This window comes from Protomyctophum parallelum (assembly GCF_964188405.1).
Source record: "Protomyctophum parallelum genome assembly, chromosome: 8".
NCBI lineage: Eukaryota > Metazoa > Chordata > Actinopteri > Myctophiformes > Myctophidae > Protomyctophum > Protomyctophum parallelum.
This window is the reverse complement of record NC_139703.1, coordinates 35068861-35094434: the sequence shown is the minus strand read 5'-3', so window position 1 is coordinate 35094434 and position 25574 is coordinate 35068861. Positions and strand designations below refer to the sequence as shown.

The window sequence follows — 25574 nt, the reverse complement described above, 5'->3', positions numbered from 1 at the left end:
CTTGTCCACTAGTCCCTTCTTAAAGGTATATTCAGTGATTTCACTTAATTCAAATATCACTAATTTTTTTGTTTTGTTGTGATAATCCTCCCTACTATAGAGTGTGCTGGCCATATAAGGAGTTCCTCCCTGTCCCCAGTTAACCCCTGGGGGTCAAAAAACCTTGGATCCTGATTGGACGAAAGGCTGGGTCCCACAGCCAAAAACGAAACCTAAGGTTTTTTGAGTGAAATCACTGAATATACCTTTAACATTTTGGTCTAGTTTTTATTTGTTGACGAAATTGTCAGTATATGCAGTCTTAGTTTTAGTCGTAATAGCTTCGTTTTAATTTAGTTTCCATTTAGTTTTTGTCAGTGGAAAAAGGTAGTCGACGAACATTTTTCGTCTTTGTTTTAGTCGACGAAAACACTGAAACACAATCGGCCTGCGTTTAGGGGAGGGAATCCGGGTGGGGATGTACGTATGTGGGCTGAGGAAGAGTAGGACGAAGACTCTATAGTCTAAGTTCCTCCCGGTGGGGGCTCCTCACTGGCAGGCACACACAGGTGCGTGGGGAGGAGGAATCAACTGGCATAACAACTAAATCGGGGAGAAAAAGGGATGAAAAGAACAAAAAAAACATGTTGAAGAGTAAAAGAAAACTGTAGCCGAAAGTTCGATTGAATTATTATTTTCTTCATGCACGAGTGCCGTGACTTCTTTTCCATTGCATCTTTATTCAAGATTTATTCAAGATTGCTTTATTTGTCATTTATTTGTCAACTGCAGCAGCAGGGAAAAAACGAAATTATGTTTCTCCTAGTTAAAAGACAACGGAGACTCATACAATAACAAATATATCAAGTGCAAGACAATACTCTTACAGATAAATAAAATAAAATAAACATTTAAAAACTGAACAGAGTTAATGTCATCAGTTCATGTCATCATCTGCCAGGGAGACTAGAGTTCAAAAGTCTGATCGCCTGGGGAAAGAAATCTCATGATGAGTGGCTGGGTTATATTTTTGCAAGCTGCCTGGCGGCGTGATTATGCATGATCCATGGTTGTGCTTTCCTGATTGTGCCTTATGTACACAATAGGTGTGAAATCATCTTTTTTATCGCTTTGTGTTACGAACAGGCGAGAAACGAACGTCCGCTCATCATTGTCAACATAAATGTTGGGGCTCAGGAGGCAAAACAGTTTCACCTCCTGCAGTTCTACCTCATACCCTCCGGAAAGGTTCCCGGTTTGCCATCCCCACCCAGCACAGAGTGAAAGTGTCCTTGAGCAAGACACTGAATCATTGGCATCTCCTAAATCGCAACATACAGTACAGTAGGTCATGTCATGTCATGACAGTTTACATCTAAAGCAGGCCAAGAGCATACAGACCGCCATCACTGGGAATAATTCATCTGAATGTGAACATGGCATAGGGTTGTGGCTTTAGGTAGCAGCTCTGGAGCAGAGTTAGCAGAAAGCGTCAATTGCGGTAAAGAGAAACATCTCTATTTAGACTTCGCCCTGCTGCATGCATCCAACTGCTGTCGGCAAGCCATGCTGAGAATGTGACAGTATCAGAATGTGACAGTATCAGCGCTCCACAGTTCGTCAGCCGGTTGGAACATTGGAATGCACTATCCACGTTATTCCCCGCCAAGGCACTGGGGCTCCTTGTGTGTGTGCTTTTCTTCCCTTCCTTCAGGCCGTGTTGCCATGTCTGCTCATTATAAGCAACCTTTGACTAGTTTTTTCAGTAAAGTCAATTGCAAATAAATCATTGGTAGTGGTTGATGTTTTTTTTTGGGCTTGATTTGAAAGTGTACAGTAGTTGCTTATTTGGGCTTGCTTCCCCATTTCTTCACATCAAGGAACCCCAGATTAACTATGTAATTGTCCACAGACATCCATCTGAACATTATGTTGTGCCTTTTTTATTTATATGTTTAAAACATATTCAAAATATTTTGATTTATTCTCAATGTGTTTTTAAATAACGGATGTACAACCTCACAATGTGTCACTGTGAGCTTGTAGAGCCGTCATTTTCATTTGTGCTTGTTTTCATAGACCCGGCCACTTGTTTCTCTTGCAAAACTGGCAACACAGCAAGAGAAAGAGGAACTTATGCACACACAAACGCAAAGACTTATGGGCTGTATGAAAAAGGTGGATATAGGACAGTGTCACAGCCAACGCTGCATGTGCACCCAGTGTCTTCCTTTGTGTTTCTTGGTGTTTCCCTCGTGTCCCATATTGGTCTCTCCCTTTCCCTTTGTGCGTGCGTGCGTGCGTGCATTCAGCTCTATTGTCGCTGTCTGGTGGAAACCATGGTCCAAAAGGTTACTTTTCAGGAATGGAAAAATAACCTGTATTTCAATAAATTGTAGTTATTATTTAGCCATGAGCTCTTGTTAAGGACCATTAACCATTCTGGGCTGGAACCCCTTTTGGTGTTTTTAGCATTATGTTATACTTTAGCTATTGAAAAATAGCTGATCTACAAGCTCATAGCACGGCACCAAGTGCCGCTCTACGAGCTTTAGGTCTGCTATTTTTGAAAAATATATATTCTTTCAGAGCGGACGTTTTCAACTCAAATCTTTGCTTCTGGGGGGGGGGGGGGGGGGGGTCCCTGGAACAACATATTTTCAGATGGGGGTTGGCGGCCAAATACAGATAATTCTGGGGGTCCTTGCCATGAAAATGTTTGAGAACACCTTGGGATAATATGTGGAATGGGTCTTAACCTTAGAGTATATATATTTATAGAGAAGGCACCCAGAGGAAATCTTGAGGTGAAATGGACATAGTGGCGGAATGAAGGTATTGCAGCCTGGCCCCAAACACATGAACGCGCTGTCCGTTGACTATCATTGTACACGTTCACGACGGACGACGCTCGTGCGCGTTCAACGGCAGCGCGTTCATGTGTTTGGGGCCACTCACCATTGCAATCCGTCCCAGAATGCACTCTGTTCCTACCAGGAAGGAGGAGTGAATCCGCCTCATGCGCTTTTGAGCAACTCAATGCAAGTGGATGGGAGGAGAACTCGATTGTTTTCTCTATAGATATATATACTCTTAACCCATCAGTTGTTTCAGTGGTGGTGTTGATAGCTTCTTGGTTATCACTAAACACTCATGTATATGTACTGTACTGAATCCCTGGCTTATTTAAAGGCTACACAATTCTACCTCTAACAGTCAACAGGCTTTTTATTATTATATATATTTTTAAATGTCTTGCTCCCTGGGCAAGTAAACTCATAATCATATTATAACAGAGCAGTTTAAAATAAAATAAATGTTGTTTGGCTATACTGTATTATATAAGCAACACAGAATAAATAAACATTCACATTCGGAGCATAAACTGAACTTAGCCTACTTTTTAATTGGATGCGGGGGAGTGGTAAGGGACCATGATGTTTGATAAGAGTGGGCACACAAAAAAAACACTGAGATTCACTGGTTGGAGGCACTACTAAGAAATGTGAGTAATGGTATAGTGTTTCGTTTTAATTGATTTTTCATTTGGTTTGTTTTTTGCAAGCTGATGACTTTTAAATAGAAATATTGTACTGTTGACTGATGAAACCATATTATAAATTAACTAATTATTATTAATTAATCAAAATAGCAGATCTATACAACGTGTCACATACATCACATCCTTAACCCACTGCATACATCACATCCTTAACCCACTGCATACATCACATCCTTAACCCACTACATACATCACATCCTTAACCCACTGCATACATCACATCCTTAACCCACTGCATGCATCACATCCTTAACCCACTACATACATCACATCATTAACCCACTGCATGCATCACATCCTTAACCCACTGCATGCATCACATCCTTAACCCACTGCATATATCACATCCTTAACCCACTGCATACATCACATCCTTAACCCACTGCATGCATCACATCCTTAACCCACCGCATACATCACATCCTTAACCCACTGCATACATCACATCCTTAACCCACTACATACATCACATCCTTAAACCAACTGCATGCATCACATCATTAACCCACTGCATACATCACATCATTAACCCACTGCATGCATCACATCCTTAACCCACTGCATACATCACATCCTTAACCCACTGCATACATCACATTATTAACCCACTGCATGCATCACATCCTTAACCCACTACATACATCACATCATTAACCCACTGCATGCATCACATCCTTAACCCTCTACATACATCACATCATTAACCCACTGCATGCATCACATCCTTAACCCACTGCATGAATCACATCCTTAACCCACTACATACATCACATCATTAACCCACTGCATGCATCACATCATTAACCCACTACATACATCACATCATTAACCCACTGCATGCATCACATCCTTAACCCACTGCATGCATCACATCCTTAACCCACTGCATAAATCACATCCTTAACCCACTGCATGCATCACATCCTTAACCCACTGCATGCATCACATCCTTAACACACTGCATGCATCACATCATTAACACAGTGCATAAATCACATCCTTAACCCACTGCATGCATCACATCCTTAACCCACTGCATGCATCACCTCCTTAACACACTGCATGCATCACATCCTTAACCCACTGCATGCATCACATAATTAACCCACTGCATGCATCACATCCTTAACCCACTGCATGCATCACATCCTTAACCCACTGCATGCATCACATCCTTAACACACTGCATGCATCACATCCTTAACCCACTACATACATCACATCCTTAACCCACTACATACATCACATCCTTAACTCACTGCATGCATCACATCCTTAACCCACTACATACATCACATCCTTAACCCACTGCATGCATCACATCCTTAACCCACTGCATGCATCACATCGTTAACACACTGCATGCATCACATCCTTAACCCACTACATACATCACATCCTTAACCCACTGCATGCATCACATCCTTAACCCACTACATACATCACATCCTTAACCCACTACATACATCACATCCTTAACCCACTGCATGCATCACATCATTAACCCACTACATACATCACATCCTTAACCCACTGCATGCATCACATCCTTAACCCACTGCATGCATCACATCCTTAACCCACTGCATGCATCACATCCTTAACACACTGCATGAATCACATCCTTAACACACTGCATGCATCACATCCTTAACACACTGCATGCATCACATCCTTAACCCACTACATACATCACATCCTTAACCCACTACATACATCACATCCTTAACTCACTGCATGCATCACATTCTTAACCCACTACATACATCACATCCTTAACCCACTGCATGCATCACATCCTTAACCCACTGCATGCATCACATCATTAACCCACTACATACATCACATCCTTAACCCACTGCATGCATCACATCCTTAACTCACTGCATGCATCACATCCTTAACCCACTACATACATCACATCCTTAACTCACTGCATGCATCACATCCTTAACCCACTACATACATCACATCCTTAACCCACTACATACATCTCATCCGGCATACAAAGTTATCCACAGATCCGTGCAGTTAGAGGTAAAAACACTTTTTGGCCAGTTATAGCGCCACCTTGAGGCTGAGTTGAAATTGTTCATGTGGCATTTCGTCCTCGGCCTAGTGGGAATGTGGGTGCACAATTTCACGGAAATCACGCGATGTGTTCATGATTTGCAGCATTTTGTTTGAAACTGAGCACTCCTGTGAACTTTGGAAGCCAATCTTAACCAATCAGGATGGAGTCTGAGAAATCTGAAAGACCGGTTTCGTTGAATGGCTCTAGAGAGACTGTGTACCAATTTGCGTGATGTTTGGACAAAATCTGTAGGTGTACTGTGCAAAAACTTGTTTTGCACAAAGCGGCCTCCTGGTGGCGCTATAACAGGCCGTTCTGGAAGGTTTGGGGCAGAGGTTCATCGTTGGCATCCAGGGAATGTGTGTGCAAAATTTGGCATCGACCGGGTTAACGGTGGCCGAGATTAGCTGCTCACGGACACACACACACACGGACGGACGGACACACACACACGGACGGACGGACGGAGTGCAAAACATACTCTCCCCCCATGCCTTCGGCCTGGTGGAGACAATAACCAGGAGACGGGGAAACAGCGTTCTAGCATTAGCAAGGTGCTGACTCGTCCACCCCTCCTATATCCACTGTATTTGAGTGAGTTTTTGCGGCCCCAAACAACTTTATTGGTTGGGATCTACACGCTATACTATGCAGTGGTTGTTTATGATTGGTTCAGGTATACGCCGCGACGCAATGCCTGTGCAGATGAGGGTGCTTAAAGACTTGAAAATGCACACATCTGCTTCTCGTGACTGATATTGTCCTTCTATGTGTGTGTACCTGTATACAGATGTGTGTATCTCTGTTTGTGTACCTGTGTGTGTGCGTGCGTGTTAATAATGGTGCAATGGGGCGATTAATACAGAACCGATGAGGGAGCAGTTAAAGGTTAAGTGGCTTGCTAAAGGACACTTGGGTTTCCCCCCAGGCAGCGTGTGTGTGTGTGCATGCAAGAGAGAGAGAGAGACAGAGACAGAGAGAGAGAGAGCTCTTGCTGCAGTAGCATTAATTAAACACACGCACCTGTGCAGCATCTCGAAGAACAGGATTAAAGGGATAGTTCCGATTTCTTGAACTTAAGTTGTATGAAATACTTGCTATTAATATAGTGGTTGCATCTGTATTAATGTATTGCCTGAGTCCCGTGGTGGGAGTTCTGCTCTGGTTTTGGTCCATATTAAGTAGTTCTGGCCTTTTTGTGGGGGGCACTGGGGCCACACAGTAAAAGTTAATTAATTCACAAAACGTCATTTGTATTGTTGACCTATTTCTAAAATATCAGCGCAACTTTCGTTCAACTTTGACCCCTCTACCGTAGCGATATGGACACAAAAAACATAATTCCGTGTGATATGTCAAAAATGTATTTCATACAGCTTAAGTTAAAAAAATCTGAACTATCCCTTTAAGGCAGCTGTGCTGGCAATTAAGTAACTAAGTACATCTACTTCAGTACAAATTGTTGGTAGTTGTACTTTACAATTATAAGTATTTACAATTTACAATTATTTTACTTCTACTCCACTACATCTCAGAGATAAATATTGCACTTTTACTCCACTAGAATTATTTGAAACCTTTAGTTACTATAGTTACTTTGTAGATTTGAATTGTCAGCAAAGACCTCCGAACATCGTGCGTTTTATCCAAACCATGGAGAGCTCCGTAGATTTAAAGTTATTCAGCTTTTTAGTCAGCCTGTATAAAGGGAGGTGAACGGCAGTACGGTTGTGCGATCCGGTTCTAGGATCACTAAAGAAGTCAAGGCCAAGCCAAAAAAATATCAATTTTATATCAATAATAAAGCTTATCAGACGGAACGTTACGCCAGAAGCAGTTGCCAGTTGGATTCCAACTGGCGGAACCTTCCGTCAGAAGCAGTACAGTTGTTAATGATACCATGTTGGATCACTATCATTATTGTCATTAATGTCACCCTCTCCAATATTTGTCAATGGCCTCATTCTGGAGAAAAATGCTACAGATATACAAGACCACCACTGCATGTATAGTACAGGAATGCAGACACACACACTCTACTAGGTCAGCATTATAGCGGATCATTAACACCTCTGACTGAGCTCCAATTTCCTCTGCAGCCAGGTTCATCACGCATGTGCACACGCACACACACAGCTGAACTCTCCATTGCAAGAGCTGCCCTGACCAGAGTTGGAGATCTCTCTCTCTCTCTCTCTGATACATATTCCACTGGTGAAAGATTTCCTGTCCTCATAAGGTTGCCGTTGCTATGCTGTTGCTATGCAACAGATCTGCCCGGCACCAAGAATACTACTGTAGCTCTTTATAGCCTACTGTACATACTATATTGCATGTAGCATGCTCATTTAAAAGGATCAGGGCTATTACTCTAGCATTAACCAACAAAACAGCTAGCTTTAAGCATAGTTATTTATTTTTTAATACATACATACAGTATTTTCATTCCCTCTGGCAGTTTAACATGTTCCCTCAGTTTTCATGTTCCCTCAGAGTTCCCTCAGTTGAACATGCATATTAGTATACAGACCCCAATTTAATGCTATTTCTATCTCTGGGACTCTGAGAGTGTACAAATGGAACCCTCAGTTCCCTCAGAACACTCAGTTACAGACCCATAAGGTTCAAAACTATCATTTAGCTGGGGACCCCGGGAATGCCCTCGAAGACCCCTGGGGGTCCCCGGACTAGGGTGGCCAGACGTCCGGTTTCACGCCGGACAGTCCGGTTTTAGACCCACCTGTCCTCCTCCCACCTCAACCTCTGGCCGGACACATAATTGTCCGTTTCTTTGTGATATACAGTGCTTGTGTCATTTACTGTCATTTACGTCGTCTGCCTGGGTATTAAAATCTCCGCAGCAAGCCGGCCACACTCCCTCTGTCTTAAAAAGAGAGAGGCGAGTGGAGACGTTCAGAGTGTTGCCATGTCCGCTTAATTATAAGCGACTTTGGGCTTGTTTTAGGCTACTAAGCCTAGTCAGGCTTCTTTTGGGCTTGTTTTCATAGACATGGTTGCTTGGTTCTCTTCCAAAACCTGGCAATACTGCCAGTGGGATGGTCGGTTTGTGTGTTGTGGAATGTGTGTTCTCTCACAATCACTTTAGTATAGTTAATGCAGAGATAAATAAACCAAATATGCCGAAATGAAAAACTACATTTAATGAGTAATGGAGCAGGGGACTCCACATCATAAAGAAAGGGAGGCTGTGTGAACATATAGGCTACTGGCTTCATTCTATGTCCCACACCGATGACCATAAAACTGTATAAAAAAACCCACAAGAAAGAGATTAAACATAAAACATATCTACACATGAAATAAAATAAATTGATTATAAAATGAATGGCCTTTGTGGTACCCTATAATTTAAAAAGGTTAATTTAATTAGCAAATATATGTTCTCTGTGGACATAATGCTGGAGATGGTGGTGAAAATCAGGTGCAATAGTAGTAGTAATAATATTAATATACGGGGGGGGGGGGGGGGGGGGGATCTGGGAGGGAGGGGGGGGGGGGTCGGGGGAGCGAGCCCCACAAAAGTGTCCTCCTTTCTGAGGTCTTGCAGGTGGCCACCCTACCCTGGACCCCACTCTGGGAACCACTGCCATAGACAAATTCACTTCCGGAAAATGTGTCTGGCGGTCGGCCGCTGTTCGTCAGATTTATGGGGGTCCTTGAAATTAAAAAAAAGTATACCACTGAGACAATAAATGGTACAGAGCTTTAAATAGTAGGCCTATCATTGGTAACTGTGGAGGAAGTACTGCAGGGACGTAGTACTTTCACTTGTCATACTTATAGGCCTACATTTGATACACAAACTTTTGTACTTTTACTCAAACAAATGTTGAATTCCACAGTTTTACTTGTACAGTAACAACAGAGTAGGGTTGGGTGACGATACGAATACATCGTCAATCGCGAATATACGAATCCAATCGCCGAATATTTTTATTAGGCGATTTTTCGGGACGATTTTTTACCTGTAAAGTGTGAGCAACATGTGAATCAATTTGGGCCAGCAACGTACCCAGCTAACATATACTCATTATACTGTATAGGCTCGGGGATCGTTAGCTTAGCGCTTAGCGTTAGCTTAGCGTGTAGCTACTGATTCAACCCACTGAACTTCATCTCCGCCTGTAATCCAAGTTATTTTTTTTATTGACAACGTGAACGAACCCCGACACCAGCGCTGCAAAAATTTACAGATCTACAAGCTCTCAACGCGTAGCGAACGGTGCTGCAGAAACAGGAAGGACACGGCGCCTTGAGTCTGTGGATCAGCAGCAGCATGTGGGCGCCCCTCTGAGCCTCCGACGCCGGTGCGGGGAGGCAAGACTTCTCCAGGAGAAGTTACTAGGGCAGGCAGGCTACATGTTGCTGCGACAAATAACACTGTCACCAGCCAGTGGTTGTGATGTTAGCTTAGCTTGCAGCTGCTTGTACGTTTCAAGTTCACTTCATCTAAATTTATTTCTTATTTTGTTACCCTGGCTGCGCAGTTGTGCTGCAAAAACAGACGGATCTACAAGCTCTCAACGCGTAGCGAACAGAGCTGCAAAAACAGGCAGGGCGCAGTGCCTTGAGAGCTTGTAGATCTGGCTTTTTTGCGACGAATACATCGTCAATCGGTGAAAAATTGGCATATCGCCCAACCTTACAACAGAGTATTTCATTGCCATATTGATTACTTAAGTTAAAAAAAATACTTTTTCCAGCACTGATGTTAAGTGGTCCAATTGGTGGGCACTGGGCAGCGGAAGCTTTTTGAATTGTTGAAGAGTGCTCGAGTACAACCCTGTACATAAAGACATTGAGAGGAAGACAGGGTGTGTGTGTGTGTGGGGAGGGAGTGGATGACAATCTTCAAGGACAACCTTCACAGCACTAATCAGACAAGAGCACCAATCCATTTAGGTAATAACATTTATCTCCGTCATTCCGTCATTACCCATCTGTATTGGAATGGAAGTTCTCAGGATGAGGCTTTATTATTACATCCCATTCACTCCTGGCTGAAGAAGGGGAAGAGAAAAACAAGAAGGAAAAATACATTTGTAGATAAGCTCGAGTTGCTGATGCGTTTTTTAGACTGCAGGCCGATCCCATTTGTTTCTCCAAGATACAAGCTTTAACCGTTTAAATGCGGGAAGGGGAGATTCACGTGGTTCGATTCCCAGTGCTCCGATGCGGGAACGGGAGATTTACGTTTACTGTATGTTTTTATTGATAACTTTCAATCGCCTTTCTACACACCCGAGCACTTTACCTACTAGCACTGGATGGTAGCACAACACTCCGATGACGTGATCAAAAAATAAAAAAGATGCCTCTTCCCCCTCCCTTCCTGAAAACTCAGGACGGGAGGGGCTCAAATGCTCACTATCACACAATGGCGGGCCCCATTGCGAGCGTGCGAAGTTGGAACGATACACAGCGACAGATGGATAAATAATGACAATGGATATTAAGGATGGATAAATAATGACAATACGTCTTCGCATCGTTCCATCTGCCCACCGGGGGTCTTGATCCGTCATCATCATAATCTTCATAAAAAATAAACAAAACAGTAGTAACGTAGCCCCAAGATGTTCCCTCAGTCCCATATGCTAATTCTTTAGCTCATACAAAAGCCATTTAGTCACAGACATTGACAAGCAGATATAAAAATTTACACAAATAATATCCTATACATACCATACACCGAATGAAAGCCCTGAATGTCTACTTTTAGGAGGAAAACAATATACACATTGATCCCATGTACAGTTTGTCAGTAATTGTTTATTGAATGCAGCTTGCGGCCACCAGAGAGAACTGGTGAAAAGGCATGGACCTGAACAACTATTATTCACAAAATAAGGCCTATAGCGACATGTACATACTAAAAATCACACCCCTGTGAAGTGAGCAGTGCAACTCTTGCACTCCTCACTTCACAGGGGTGTGATTTTTATTATTATTACAGTATTAGTTTTTTTCTTATGAAAGCAGAGAGTCTTCTGTTTCATATGTTATATAGTATGTACATGTCGCTATAGGCCTTATTTTGTGAATAATAGTTGTTCAGGTCCATGCCTTCTCTAAAGTTCTCTCTGGTGGGCGCAAGCTGCATTCAATAGCCAATTACTGACAAACTGTACATGGGATCAATGTGTATATTGTTTTTCTCCTAAAAGTAGACATTCAGGGCTTTCATTCAGTGTATGGTATGTATAGGATATTATTTGTGTTCATTTTTATATCTGTCTGTCAATGTCTATAAAACTATACTATAGTTACTATAAAAGTTACTATAAAAGTAACTATAGAAACTAAAGTTTTCAAATAAATCTAGTGGAGGGAAAAGTACAATATTTGGATAGAAGTATATTGGAAATATGGAAAATAAGTACAAATACCAATACGGGTAGCTACAGGTGTGGAGGAGGAGAGAGCATGGAGGGGGGGGGGGGGTAGCTACAGTCAACATCAGAGGAGGGAGAGGGGCCGGGCTGCATGTTAACCAGGGCTGAGCAAGCAACCAACGAAACGCACACACACACACCTCTACTCTCTCTCTCTCTTTAGCACATCCACACTCGGCCACACATCACTGGCTCTGTGACTACGGTAGCTTGCCATCATCACATGGAGCCTCAGCTCTCTTAAGGTCAAACCAAGGGTAGAACTCCAAACAGTACAGTACAGTACAGATTACAGAACAGAGAGTTGCAGTCTAGGGTTGCAGCTATATTGATCGTCTTGGCGATTATTCTATTGCTTACTTGTACACTTTAACAATGTGGCACAACAAATAGAGAAAATGGCGATTTTTTTATTATTATCATTATCATTATCACTAGTCCATACCCGTTTGGGGATATGACAATCACAACGGTCTCTGCCTTTATGCCGTCGTCCTGAATTTTGCAGTCAGTACTAAAAATATTAGTCATTATATCATATTCAGGCTTACATAAAATAAATACAGTGGCCCAAACCAGCCAGGTCTGCAAATTATAAGCGTCTTTGGGCTTTGTTGTTAACTTGGGGGAGGTTTCTGGATGCAGGTGGGAGGACAGCTGGCTGCTGGAGTGACCCAGAGAGCAGAAGCAGGACGCCCCCCCCCTCTAGTCGTGTATGTCACATTCGCGAGCATGGGAATGGGGGAGGGGGGGGGGGGGGGGGGTTACGAGGATTTAATATTCTGTCCATTTCGGGTCTCAACTCTCGGTGGTGGGGTCCCTTGTGGCTTAAGTTGGCTAGAGAAGGCGCGGCCCCTCCGTCATGGTCTAAAACCATACTTTCATGGAACTGATGAAAAGACAGCAAATAAAATGAAGCAGAGGAGTAGGGATGAGGGATGGAGGAAGATGAGGGAGGGCAGAGGGGGGGGGGTGTAATGGAGATGAGATGGTAATGTGTCTGCTGGTGATGCACTGCAGCAAACGGAGGGAGGGAGGGAGGGAGGGAGGGAGGGAGGGGAGGGGGAGGAGGAGGAGGAAGGGGTCCTCGGCATGGGAAGCTTTGGGAACCCCCCTCATCCCTCCGCTAGACCAAGAACAAAGCTAAACAGTCCTGTGAACCATAGTCTCTTCATGCTATAAATAATCTCTGAACTTTCCCCCCCGTGCAATGAGCCAGAACATTCAATATGTGAGCAGTGTTGTGATAGGACACCGTCTTTACTAATACAGTGTTGTGATAGGACACCGTCTTTACTAATACAGTGTTGTGATAGGACACCGTCTTTACTAATACAGTGTTGTGATAGGACACCGTCTTTACTAATACAGTGTTGTGATAGGTCACCATCTTTACTAATACAGTGTTGTGATAGGACACCGTCTTTACTAATACAGTGTTGTGATAGGACACCATCTTTACTAATACAGTGTTGTGATAGGACACTGTCTTTACTAATACAGTGTTGTGATAGGACACCGTCTTTACTAATACAGTGTTGTGATAGGACACTGTCTTTACTAATAGTGTTGTGATAGGACACCATCTTTACTAATAGTGTTGTGATAGGACACTGTCTTTACTAATACAGTGTTGTGATAGGACACCGTCTTTACTAATACAGTGTTGTGATAGGACACTGTCTTTACTAATACAGTGTTGTGATAGGACACCGTCTTTACTAATACAGTGTTGTGATAGGACACTGTCTTTACTAATAGTGTTGTGATAGGACACCGTCTTTACTAATAGTGTTGTGATAGGACACTGTCTTTACTAATACAGTGTTGTGATAGGACACTGTCTTTACTAATACAGTGTTGTGATAGGACACTGTCTTTACTAATAGTGTTGTGATAGGACACCATCTTTACTAATACAGTGTTGTGATAGGACACCATCTTTACTAATACAGTGTTGTGATAGGACACTGTCTTTACTAATACAGTGTTGTGATAGGACACTGTCTTTACTAATACAGTGTTGTGATAGGACACTGTCTTTACTAATACAGTGTTGTGATAGGACACTGTCTTTACTAATACAGTGTTGTGATAGGACACAGTCTTTACTAATACAGTGTTGTGATAGGACACCATCTTTACTAATACAGTGTTGTGATAGGACACAGTCTTTACTAATACAGTGTTGTGATAGGACACCGTCTTTACTAATACAGTGTTGTGATAGGACACTGTCTTTACTAATACAGTGTTGTGATAGGACACTGTCTTTACTAATACAGTGTTGTGATAGGACACCATCTTTACTAATACAGTGTTGTGATAGGACACAGTCTTTACTAATACAGTGTTGTGATAGGACACAGTCTTTACTAATAGTGTTGTGATAGGACACCGTCTTTACTAATACAGTGTTGTGATAGGACACCGTCTTTACTAATACAGTGTTGTGATAGGACACGGTCTTTACTAATAGTGTTGTGATAGGACACCGTCTTTACTAATACAGTGTTGTGATAGGACACTGTCTTTACTAATACAGTGTTGTGATAGGACACAGTCTTTACTAATACAGTGTTGTGATAGGACACCGTCTTTACTAATACAGTGTTGTGATAGGACACTGTCTTTACTAATACAGTGTTGTGATAGGACACCGTCTTTACTAATACAGTGTTGTGATAGGACACAGTCTTTACTAATAGTGTTGTGATAGGACACCGTCTTTACTAATACAGTGTTGTGATAGGACACCGTCTTTACTAATACAGTGTTGTGATAGGACACTGTCTTTACTAATACAGTGTTGTGATAGGACACCGTCTTTACTAATACAGTGTTGTGATAGGACACTGCCTTTACTAATACAGTGTTGTGATAGGACACGGTCTTTACTAATACAGTGTTGTGATAGGACACCGTCTTTACTAATAGTGTTGTGATAGGACACCGTCTTTACTAATACAGTGTTGTGATAGGACACCGTCTTTACTAATACAGTGTTGTGATAGGACACTGTCTTTACTAATACAGTGTTGTGATAGGACACAGTCTTTACTAATACAGTGTTGTGATAGGACACGGTCTTTACTAATACAGTGTTGTGATAGGACACCGTCTTTACTAATAGTGTTGTGATAGGACACCGTCTTTACTAATAGTGTTGTGATAGGACACCGTCTTTACTAATACAGTGTTGTGATAGGACACTGTCTTTACTAATACAGTGTTGTGATAGGACACGGTCTTTACTAATACAGTGTTGTGATAGGACACCGTCTTTACTAATAGTGTTGTGATAGGACACCGTCTTTACTAATACAGTGTTGTGATAGGACACTGTCTTTACTAATTCAGTGTTGTGATAGGACACCGTCTTTACTAATACAGTGTTGTGATAGGACACTGTCTTTACTAATACAGTGTTGTGATAGGACACAGTCTTTACTAATACAGTGTTGTGATAGGACACGGTCTTTACTAATACAGTGTTGTGATAGGACACAGTCTTTACTAATACAGTGTTGTGATAGGACACAGTCTTTACTAATACAGTGTTGTGATAGGACACTGTCTTTACTAATACAGTGTTGTGATAGGACACTGTCTTTACTAATACAGTGTTGTGATAGGACACTGTCTTTACTAATACAGTGTTGTGATAGGACACGGTCTTTACTAATACAGTGTTGTGATAGGACACTGTCTTTACTAATACAGTGTTGTGATAGGACACTGTCTTTACTAATACAGTGTTGTGATAGGACACCGTCTTTACTAATACAGTGTTGTGATAGGACACCGTCTTTACTAATACAGTGTTGTGATAGGACACGGTCTTTACTAATAGTGTTGTGATAGGACACCGTCTTTACTAATACAGTGTTGTGATAGGACACTGTCTTTACTAATACAGTGTTGTGATAGGACACAGTCTTTACTAATACAGTGTTGTGATAGGACACCGTCTTTACTAATACAGTGTTGTGATAGGACACTGTCTTTACTAATACAGTGTTGTGATAGGACACCGTCTTTACTAATACAGTGTTGTGATAGGACACAGTCTTTACTAATAGTGTTGTGATAGGACACTGTCTTTACTAATACAGTGTTGTGATAGGACACTGTCTTTACTAATACAGTGTTGTGATAGGACACGGTCTTTACTAATACAGTGTTGTGATAGGACACCGTCTTTACTAATAGTGTTGTGATAGGACACCGTCTTTACTAATACAGTGTTGTGATAGGACACCATCTTTACTAATACAGTGTTGTGATAGGACACCGTCTTTACTAATACAGTGTTGTGATAGGACACTGTCTTTACTAATTCAGTGTTGTGATAGGACACCGTCTTTACTAATACAGTGTTGTGATAGGACACTGTCTTTACTAATACAGTGTTGTGATAGGACACTGTCTTTACTAATTCAGTGTTGTGATAGGACACCGTCTTTACTAATACAGTGTTGTGATAGGACACTGTCTTTACTAATACAGTGTTGTGATAGGACACAGTCTTTACTAATACAGTGTTGTGATAGGACACGGTCTTTACTAATACAGTGTTGTGATAGGACACTGTCTTTACTAATACAGTGTTGTGATAGGACACGGTCTTTACTAATACAGTGTTGTGATAGGACACCGTCTTTACTAATAGTGTTGTGATAGGACACCGTCTTTACTAATACAGTGTTGTGATAGGACACTGTCTTTACTAATACAGTGTTGTGATAGGACACCGTCTTTACTAATACAGTGTTGTGATAGGACACTGTCTTTACTAATACAGTGTTGTGATAGGACACAGTCTTTACTAATACAGTGTTGTGATAGGACACGGTCTTTACTAATACAGTGTTGTGATAGGACACAGTCTTTACTAATACAGTGTTGTGATAGGACACAGTCTTTACTAATACAGTGTTGTGATAGGACACTGTCTTTACTAATACAGTGTTGTGATAGGACACTGTCTTTACTAATACAGTGTTGTGATAGGACACGGTCTTTACTAATACAGTGTTGTGATAGGACACTGTCTTTACTAATAGTGTTGTGATAGGACACTGTCTTTACTAATACAGTGTTGTGATAGGACATGGTCTTTACTAATACAGTGTTGTGATAGGACACCGTCTTTACTAATACAACAGAGAAGTATAGCATTAACCCTTTCAGGAGCGTTCACATCCTCCGTTAACATCCTCAGTGTTACGCACTACTACTACCTACACTCTTTGCGCAGTGAACTCCTTAGAGATAATAACACCGAAACCCGCTTACAATACACGCACCTGGCAACCCTGCTTACCCTCTTTTCCATTGGTTCCCCGACGCCACCGCGAGTTTCAACACACACACACACACACACACACACACACACACACACACACACACACACACACACACACACACACACACACACACACACACACACACACACACACACACACACACACACACACACACACACACACACACACACACGTAATTAACGTTTGTTGGAAACTTTGGATACTTTCCCCAGATGCCTTCTAAAGAAAAGTTTTCTTGAAAAACCCATGTTTCTATGTCAGTGGTTCTCAAACATTTTCATGTCAAGGACCCCTAGAATTATATTTATTGGGGGCCGACCCCAATCTAAAAATATGTAGTTCCAGGGACCCACCCAGAAGCAAAGATTTGAGTCAAAAACGCGCGCTCTGAAAGAATTATATTCAAAGATCTGCGCCACATTGTGGGTACGTGGGTGTGTGTCTATACGATGTGTAGCTATCCGTTATTATACATGATGAAGGGCACAATTACGGGGTTTTAAAAACAAAGCTGAAACACAAAGTGGAGGCTGTTCAAATCAATAGCGAAATGCTAGTACATTGGTATACCTTTGATGTTATATACAGTCATTTCACTGCCAGCTGACTCTCTGTTCCTATAAATAGTAAAACGGAGGATCAGAGCCAGAGTCTATGACCTAGATTAACTCATTTAGACCTGAGAACTACTACTAAATAATGTCTTCTAAAGCATGACAGTTTTCTGAGAATCCTATGTTTTCTAGGTCAGTGGTGCTTTTTCATGTCAATGACCCACCAGAATTATCTGTATTTAAAAAATGTTGTTCCAGGGACCCCCCCTAGAAGCAAAGATTTTACGTTCGCTCTGAAGGAAGCGCCACATACGAGCCACATATGAGCTTGTAGATCTGCTATTTTTCCAAATATAGTATAACGTAATGCTTAAAACACCAAAATGGGTGAATTTCCGTTCAGAATGGGTTAAACACCTACAACTCCAGCGAAAGCCAAACCACAGGCATAGCAACACACTGGCGGAAAAATAAATATACATTTATATAGCACCTTTATCCAAGGCACTTTTAAATAGACTGCGCATTACATTCACCCATTCTCACATTCACACACCGATGGCGGCGGAAACTATGCAAGGCACCAACCTGCACATCTGGAGCAATCAGGGGTTCAGTGTCTTGCTCAAGGACACTTCGACACTAAATGGCACCTTTGTGGTTAAAATCTGGCCACTCTACCCCCTGAGCCACAGCCGTCGCCTTCTGAAGCATATCAGTTGCTATACTCTTTGTATTTTCTCTCTCCAAAGGCCCTCATTGCCAAGCACGATTTATTTCATTTCATTGTATTTATTTATTTTGGGGAGGGGGTCTTATGTCAGTGACAAAGCAGCCTGGCAGTGGCTAAACGCAGCGAGAAATAATTCTGGCAGTGAGTTTGAATGTAATCAGAATAGGTTAACCACTGTATACTGCAGGATATATATATCCCTCGCCATAAAGCCAGTGCCGGTATACCGTATGCATGCATGTTGCATGTGTGTTAAATATAGCCATCTATGTGGAGAGCTGTGCTGCTGTTGCTCGTTGAGGTATGAAAAGATGCTCCCGCTTGCTTTTATCGGGTCATGAGAGATGTGTCACGCAATGGGACACATACTGTACACGCTGCACTTCAATATTTCATATTTCCGATCGGTCGCCTCAGCAGAAAAAAGCCCATTGTGCTCACCATGGTCGCTGAAAATGCCGCTGGGCTTTGAAGGCCAGCCCCGGGCTCCAATGAATGCATCCGTTTTAATGGTGAATTTACATGGTTAATTATGAATGCACCACTTGAACCCCATTTGCAACCCTGTATATTCTCTGGGCGTATCGCAATAGGTGAGGATTTTAGCCAATCTACAAGCGCGCAACTCGTCGCAACAGGATTGTCTAGAGACAATAGGAGTATAGACCGCCGGGGGATCCCGGGGAAAAAATGTCTTCTAAATCATGACAATTTTATGGAAAACCTCTTGTTTCTACTGTATATCAGTGTTTCTCAGTATTTCATGTCAAGGACCTCAAAGATTATATGTAATAGGCCACCGACCCCATCTGAAAAAAAATATTGTTCCAGGGACCCCCACAGAAGCAAAGATTTGAGTTAAAAACGTTCTCTCTGAAAGAATGATTTTTCGGTGAACGATTACTATGTAACCCAGGCAACACTGTCTGTCTGTGTGTCACGCTGTGACACCACCCGCCCGCCACCAGAGGGCGAGGTTGCATAACACACACAAAAAAAACCTTCAAAAAAGCACGTAATTTATTCTAATTGTTGCAATTTACGAGCTGCGTTCACCTCTTGCGTTCACGTGTCTTACTTGTATACCAGTGTACTGTACTAGTGTAGATCACGTTTTGTCATGTACTCAGCGTTGTCCCATTCTACACGTTGCCACTCTATTGATATGTTCCGAGCATTGTGGTGAATACACATGGACTCCAGAAGCGTCGAGGCAATGTGTCAATGTCAAACAGCCTCTTCTAAACAAATTAACTTACAGTGCAGCGTGCGATGCGCTGCGCTGACCCCCCCCCCCCCGAGAGACTCCCATCATACCGCTTAGTTCTTAAAACAAACAACGCTGAAGATAAAGAACTCTTATCTGGTAGCAGCAGCAGCGGAAGTGTGCGCATGTGTGATAGCGTGTGTGTACGCACACATGTACATTCTTAACTTATGCCCTGAACCAACGGTGCATAAAGAAACTGGACACACATACACACACACACACACACACAGTTGTACATTTTGCGGGAAAATCTTACCTTTCAGTTGTGTGGCCAGTGATTAAAGGTGAGGTTGAAGGAGAGCCTTTAACTCATAGTCCAAAGATCCCTGAGGAGAGAGAGATAGAGAGAGGTTGCTTATAATAAGCAGACATGGCAACGCGGCCTGAAGGAAGCAAAGCACACACACAAGGAGCCCCAGTGCCTTTAGCGGGGGAAAACGTGGATAATTATCCCTAGGAGTGGAGATGGTCGTTGTCACTTCAAGCTCAAAGGGAGGAGGATTTCATATTTTTCTTTCTTTTTTCTCCTATATGCTCAGCTTTGTGCTGTATAACACGGAATGTGATGATTTGATTGGCTGAGCAGCATGGAATGCGAGGATGTGATGATGAATGATGATAAGAAATGCCCCTCACTTCACACACGTGAGTCTTTATTATTTATTTTTTTAAGAATAACTCCTGAACACGCTTTAAAAAAATGAGGTATGTATAAGCCCTTATGGAAACAGTGAGCAGCAGCAGGTTAATCCATGATATATGACTTAGTGCAGGTTTAAACCGCACTTTGGTCCAGTAGGCTTAAAATGCCATTCAGTAGATAGATTAATAACAAGGGACGGCTAAAGCAAAGACAAATAGTATGCTGCACATTATTCACTCACAGTTTCCTATCTGAAAGCATGCTTTTGTTTGGGCTGTTGATGTACAAAGTATAATGACCACATTTTGATTCATCAAGGTCGTCATTTGGCTCAGCAGTGAGCATGAACACACACTGAACCCATGCAATTCAAGAGACCAGAAGCTCGACTAGCGCCACAGAGAAATAATCCATCCATTAATCTTCAACCGCTTATCCGTAGTCGGGCCGCGGGGGCAACAGCTCCACCAGAGAGCTCCAGACTTCCCTCTCCAGAGCTACATTAGTGACTTCCTCCTGAGGGATCCCGAGACGTTCAAAGGCCAGTGAGTCAATGTAAATCCCTCCATCTGCACCTTGGTCTGCCCCGGGGTCTCTTCCCAGTGGGATGTGCATCGAGGACTTCCCTAGGAAGACGCCCGAGAGGCATCCTAACCAGATGCCCGAACCACCTAAGCTGGCTCCTTTCCAGGTCGAAGGAGCAGCGGCTCTACTCCAAGTCTCTCCCGCGTGACTGAACGTGACTGAACTCACCCTACAGGGAAATAAAAATAATTGAAAAAAAAATGTGTAACGCATAATTATGTCGTTGCACCAAATGTGCCTGAATAACGTGTTAAATATTAACTGTATAATATGTGAAGACATTGAGGGCTAGGTGGGGTGATAAGCCTAGATCATAGACAGAGAAGTGATGAAGAGTCTGTGTCAGATTTGGAGGTAGGTGGAGGGGTGGTCAGCCCGTGATGAGCTGACGTGCACAGCCATGTTGATTCTGGTAGTTGAATTAATTTTGTCAGTGCGTCCTTCATGAAAAGGCGCTATATAAATTCAAACTATTATTATTCGCTCGCTGACTATATGTTCTTCATTTTATAAAAGGTTGCTGACGTATATCTGAGGAAGGATTTAAGATAAAAAAGACTTTATTGTCCATTAAATGTACATGAAATGAAAATGTGTATTTGGTACACCAGCAGTCAGTTACAACAATAAAACATTACATAAAATACAAGCAACACAGCAACAGTGATCACGAACTGTGGGGATTAGGTGAACTATTTAAACATTCTTTCTTTCCACAGCAGTATTGGCACAAACAAAGATTTGTAACCCTTATTTTTTAGCTAATTTTGCCCTAAGCCTCCTGCCGGATGACAACAAGTCACATTCAGAGCGAAGAGGGTGGGTAGAATCATTGTAAATCTGAATTGCTTTTTTGGTTAAATGGAGCAGTTGTATATGTCCTGAAGTTCGTTCTCTCTCTCGCTCTCTCTCTCTCTGGATCACTGTTCATATAAGCTGCTTTGATATTATATGAAATAGCCTATGATACATTTTATTTTTATGTTATTATTGTCTCCACCAGGCCGAAGGCATGTGGGGAGAGTATGTTTTGCACTCCGTCCGTCCGCGTGTCCGTCCGTCCGTCCGTGTGTCCGTCCGTGTGTCCGTCCGTGTGTCCGTGAACAGCTAATCTCGGCCACCGTTAACCCGGTCGATGCCATATTTTGCACACACACTCCCTGGATGCCAACCATGAACCTCTGTCCCAAACTTTCCAGAACGGCCTGTTATAGCGCCACCAGGAGGCCGCTTTGTGCAAAACAAGTTTTTGCACAGTACACCTACAGATTTTGTCCAAACATCACGCAAATTGGTACACTGTCTCTCTAGAGCCATTCAACGAAACGGGTCTTTCAGATTTATCAGACTCCATCCTGATTGGTTAAGATTGGCTTCCAAAGTTCACAGGAGTGCTCAGTTTCAAACAAAATGCTGCAAATCATGAACACATCGCGTGATTTCCGTGAAATTGTGCACCCACATTCCCACTAGGCCGAGGACGAAATGCCACATGAACAATTTCAACTCAGCCTCAAGGTGGCGCTATAACTGGCCGAAAAGTGTTTTTACCTCTAACTGCACGGATCTGTGGATAACCTGGTGGAGACCTGTGCCCGGAAGGGCACTTTTTCTAGTTTGCATCTGAACTCGTCAGTATAGCCTAACTGTAGGCCTATATATATATATATATATATATATATATATATATATCTCAATATTGGCAATATGCCAATATTGAACAAAAAGTTCAAATGACCAGTGAGCACTTGGTGTTTTATTTTATTTAAAACACCATAATATAAGACGTTTCGGCCGCAGGCGGCCTTCATCAGGTGATGGTCAGGGAGGTGTCTCTATATATTGTTACAACAGTCAGTCAATATTTGATACAGTCCGTTTCTAGAGAAAATGTTAATAATTCGGTGGCAGAGAGTGTTTTCTCTCAGTCAGTTGATTCTTTATATCCATATGAGTGAAACCGCTGGGATCATTTGTTTATTTTTGGAACACAGTTCTTATTTGACGCGATATGAAAAAGTTATTGGGATTCCAATAACTGAAATGTCATGTCACTTGGGGAGGAGGCACATGGGAGGATGCCTCTGTACAATATTCCAAACTTCTCGAAATGTACAGAAACAAGGCCGTGGATATTTCTCGTGGAATGGTAGAGAACGGCTACTCAGTCCTATCTGCAATGTCAGATTGTTGTCTGAATAAACAGATCGGATCTGGTCATTACAAACGGTAGTGTGAATGACCGGGCCAAAAGATCGGATTTGACTTGATGTGACTGCAGTCTAAAGCCGGCCTAACTGACTGAAAATGTGATTTATTCATTATGACAGGTTTGAAAAGTAGAAATATCTTATAGCTGCCTCCTTCCAATAAAAGACCGTTATCAGAATCGGCTGAGAAAAATAAAAGCCCGGGTTTCTAAAAGAGGATTTATGGTAATTCAAATGAGGATCTAGAATCAAGAAGGGTTTATTATTTGTCACTTACTAATACAAAGATACTGAATACTGGTTGTGCTGGCTTTGGAATGGCAGTTTGGTAAATGTTTAATAATTCTGTCATTTAATTAAGTTACTTTAAAAGGTGAAGTGTATTGTAACAGGTTTTACTGCCCTCCAGTGGTGGAAGTAGAAAGTGAAACGAAACTCAGTAGGGCCAGCATTTCCCAGTAAAACGAAACTCAGTTGAGTCAGCATTTCCCCACAGAACAGTGAGCTGTGCACATGGTCTGCTGAGAATTCTTCTTATATGCCTTTGCCTTGGACATTATTTGTCTGTAAGTACATTTTAGTTGTAGTTAATCAATGGGATGTTTATATTTCATGATGAATGATGTTTGCAACTTTCCTGTGTAAGCTAGGTTAATTGTTTGTTTGGTAATAGTGTAAGCACATGTTAGCTTAACAACATTTAGCTTACTGCAGCAGTGGCTGCAGTGCTTTCTGTGTTTCAACTTTGTGTTCCTACTAGTTCAATGCAACTAATGCCTACAAGGCATACTATTACTCACACACATTTACCTGTGTGTTAATTCCTTTGTTGTGTTTATTTACAGTACACGTGTGCTAATTCATTTTTATGTTTATTTCTGTACTGTTTCAGTTTTACAAAATTACCTGTGGAGACTTCAGTAAATTCAAGAAAAGTCAAGCCTTGTCTCTTTATTGGAGGATCTCAGAACACTGTTAACTAGCTGTCTAGCTGCACATAGGCACGTGTTGCAAGGGCAGCACACTGGTACTGTATACAGTATTCACAAACTTATGAGCAAAATGATTTACTGACTTTATGAGCCGACCAAAGTTTGATTACTTGGTGTGAAAAGTTAAAAAGTGGGACAACTCCCACAGGATTAGAAGGAAGGAGAGGAATGAAGCATTTTGCTTCTTAGGTGCTATTTACACGAGGATGGTGTTCATATAAAACGTCAAAATAAAGTATCGTTTGCTGCTGTCATTTAGACGAGAACCGTGTTCTCAGGAGGTGAAAACGCAACGAAGTGAAACCGCCTCCCAGAGTGGAAATCTTTGAGAACGCCGTTTCCTATGGTCTCCATATAAACAGGCAAAACGGTGAATCCGCAGAACTTATGACATCATGGCTCACGTTGGCTCACAGCGCATATGTTTATTACATTGAAGCAGAGCAATATCATTATGATATAATGGAGTTCCTGAACAAGCCTCCCTCCTCGCCTACAAAGTGATGCTCATCAGCGATGTTGAATGTAAAACCATGATGTAAATAAAAAGCCTTGTGATAGACGGCAGCCGCGGCAGCAGCGTTTATTTAATAAATATATATCATCCCGTGGCGCGCCCAGAGCAGTGGCGCGCCCAGAGCAGTGTTGCGCCGCTTGCGTCTTCTTGTACGTGGGTGACCTGTCTATTTGGCAGCCCGTTATCGCCACCAAGCGACAGTATAGCATAATAGCACATTATATCATAACGTGTGCGTTCTCGTGTAAAGGGTAAGAAAAAATGAGAACGCAACGGGACTTTGACGTGTTATATGCCGTCTAAAAGAGGCCTTAGAATGATCAAAGTCTGACAGAAGTTTGCGGGCCTCTGGCTCTTGTCAAATAAAGGGTAGCAGAGAGCACCCCAACACCTAAAGACACAAGACATTGACTTACGTAATGGTGTTGTCTCGGGAAAGCGACGGGAACACTTCGAACCCTTGAAATCTTCACTTTGAAGCCACTTGCAGGCCACTACATTTATGTAACTATAAACCATTAAAGGACCACTTCACCACTTTTCAACCTATATTCATATAATAGGTCCTCACTAATGAATTTTCTCACGATAATGAAAATCTAAACATTTTTGTAAAAAAATATTGTTAAAAAAATAATCTGCCTAATGACGATGTCACTGGAAGACGGTTTCTAAACTGCCCACAACGCTCCTATGAGACACAGACTGA

At 42.1% G+C, this 25574-nt stretch overlaps 1 long non-coding RNA gene across 1 annotated transcript in view; it reads right to left on the bottom strand.

The window, feature by feature from the left end:
• The window catches only part of LOC310863410, a 108448-nt gene that overhangs the window by 61319 nt on the left and 21555 nt on the right, over nucleotides 1-25574 (bottom strand). Inside the window, exon 2 of the long non-coding RNA XR_014569662.1 lies at nucleotides 20175-20244. This is a non-coding gene — a long non-coding RNA (uncharacterized lncRNA). The remainder of the gene's footprint in view (nucleotides 1-20174; nucleotides 20245-25574) is intronic.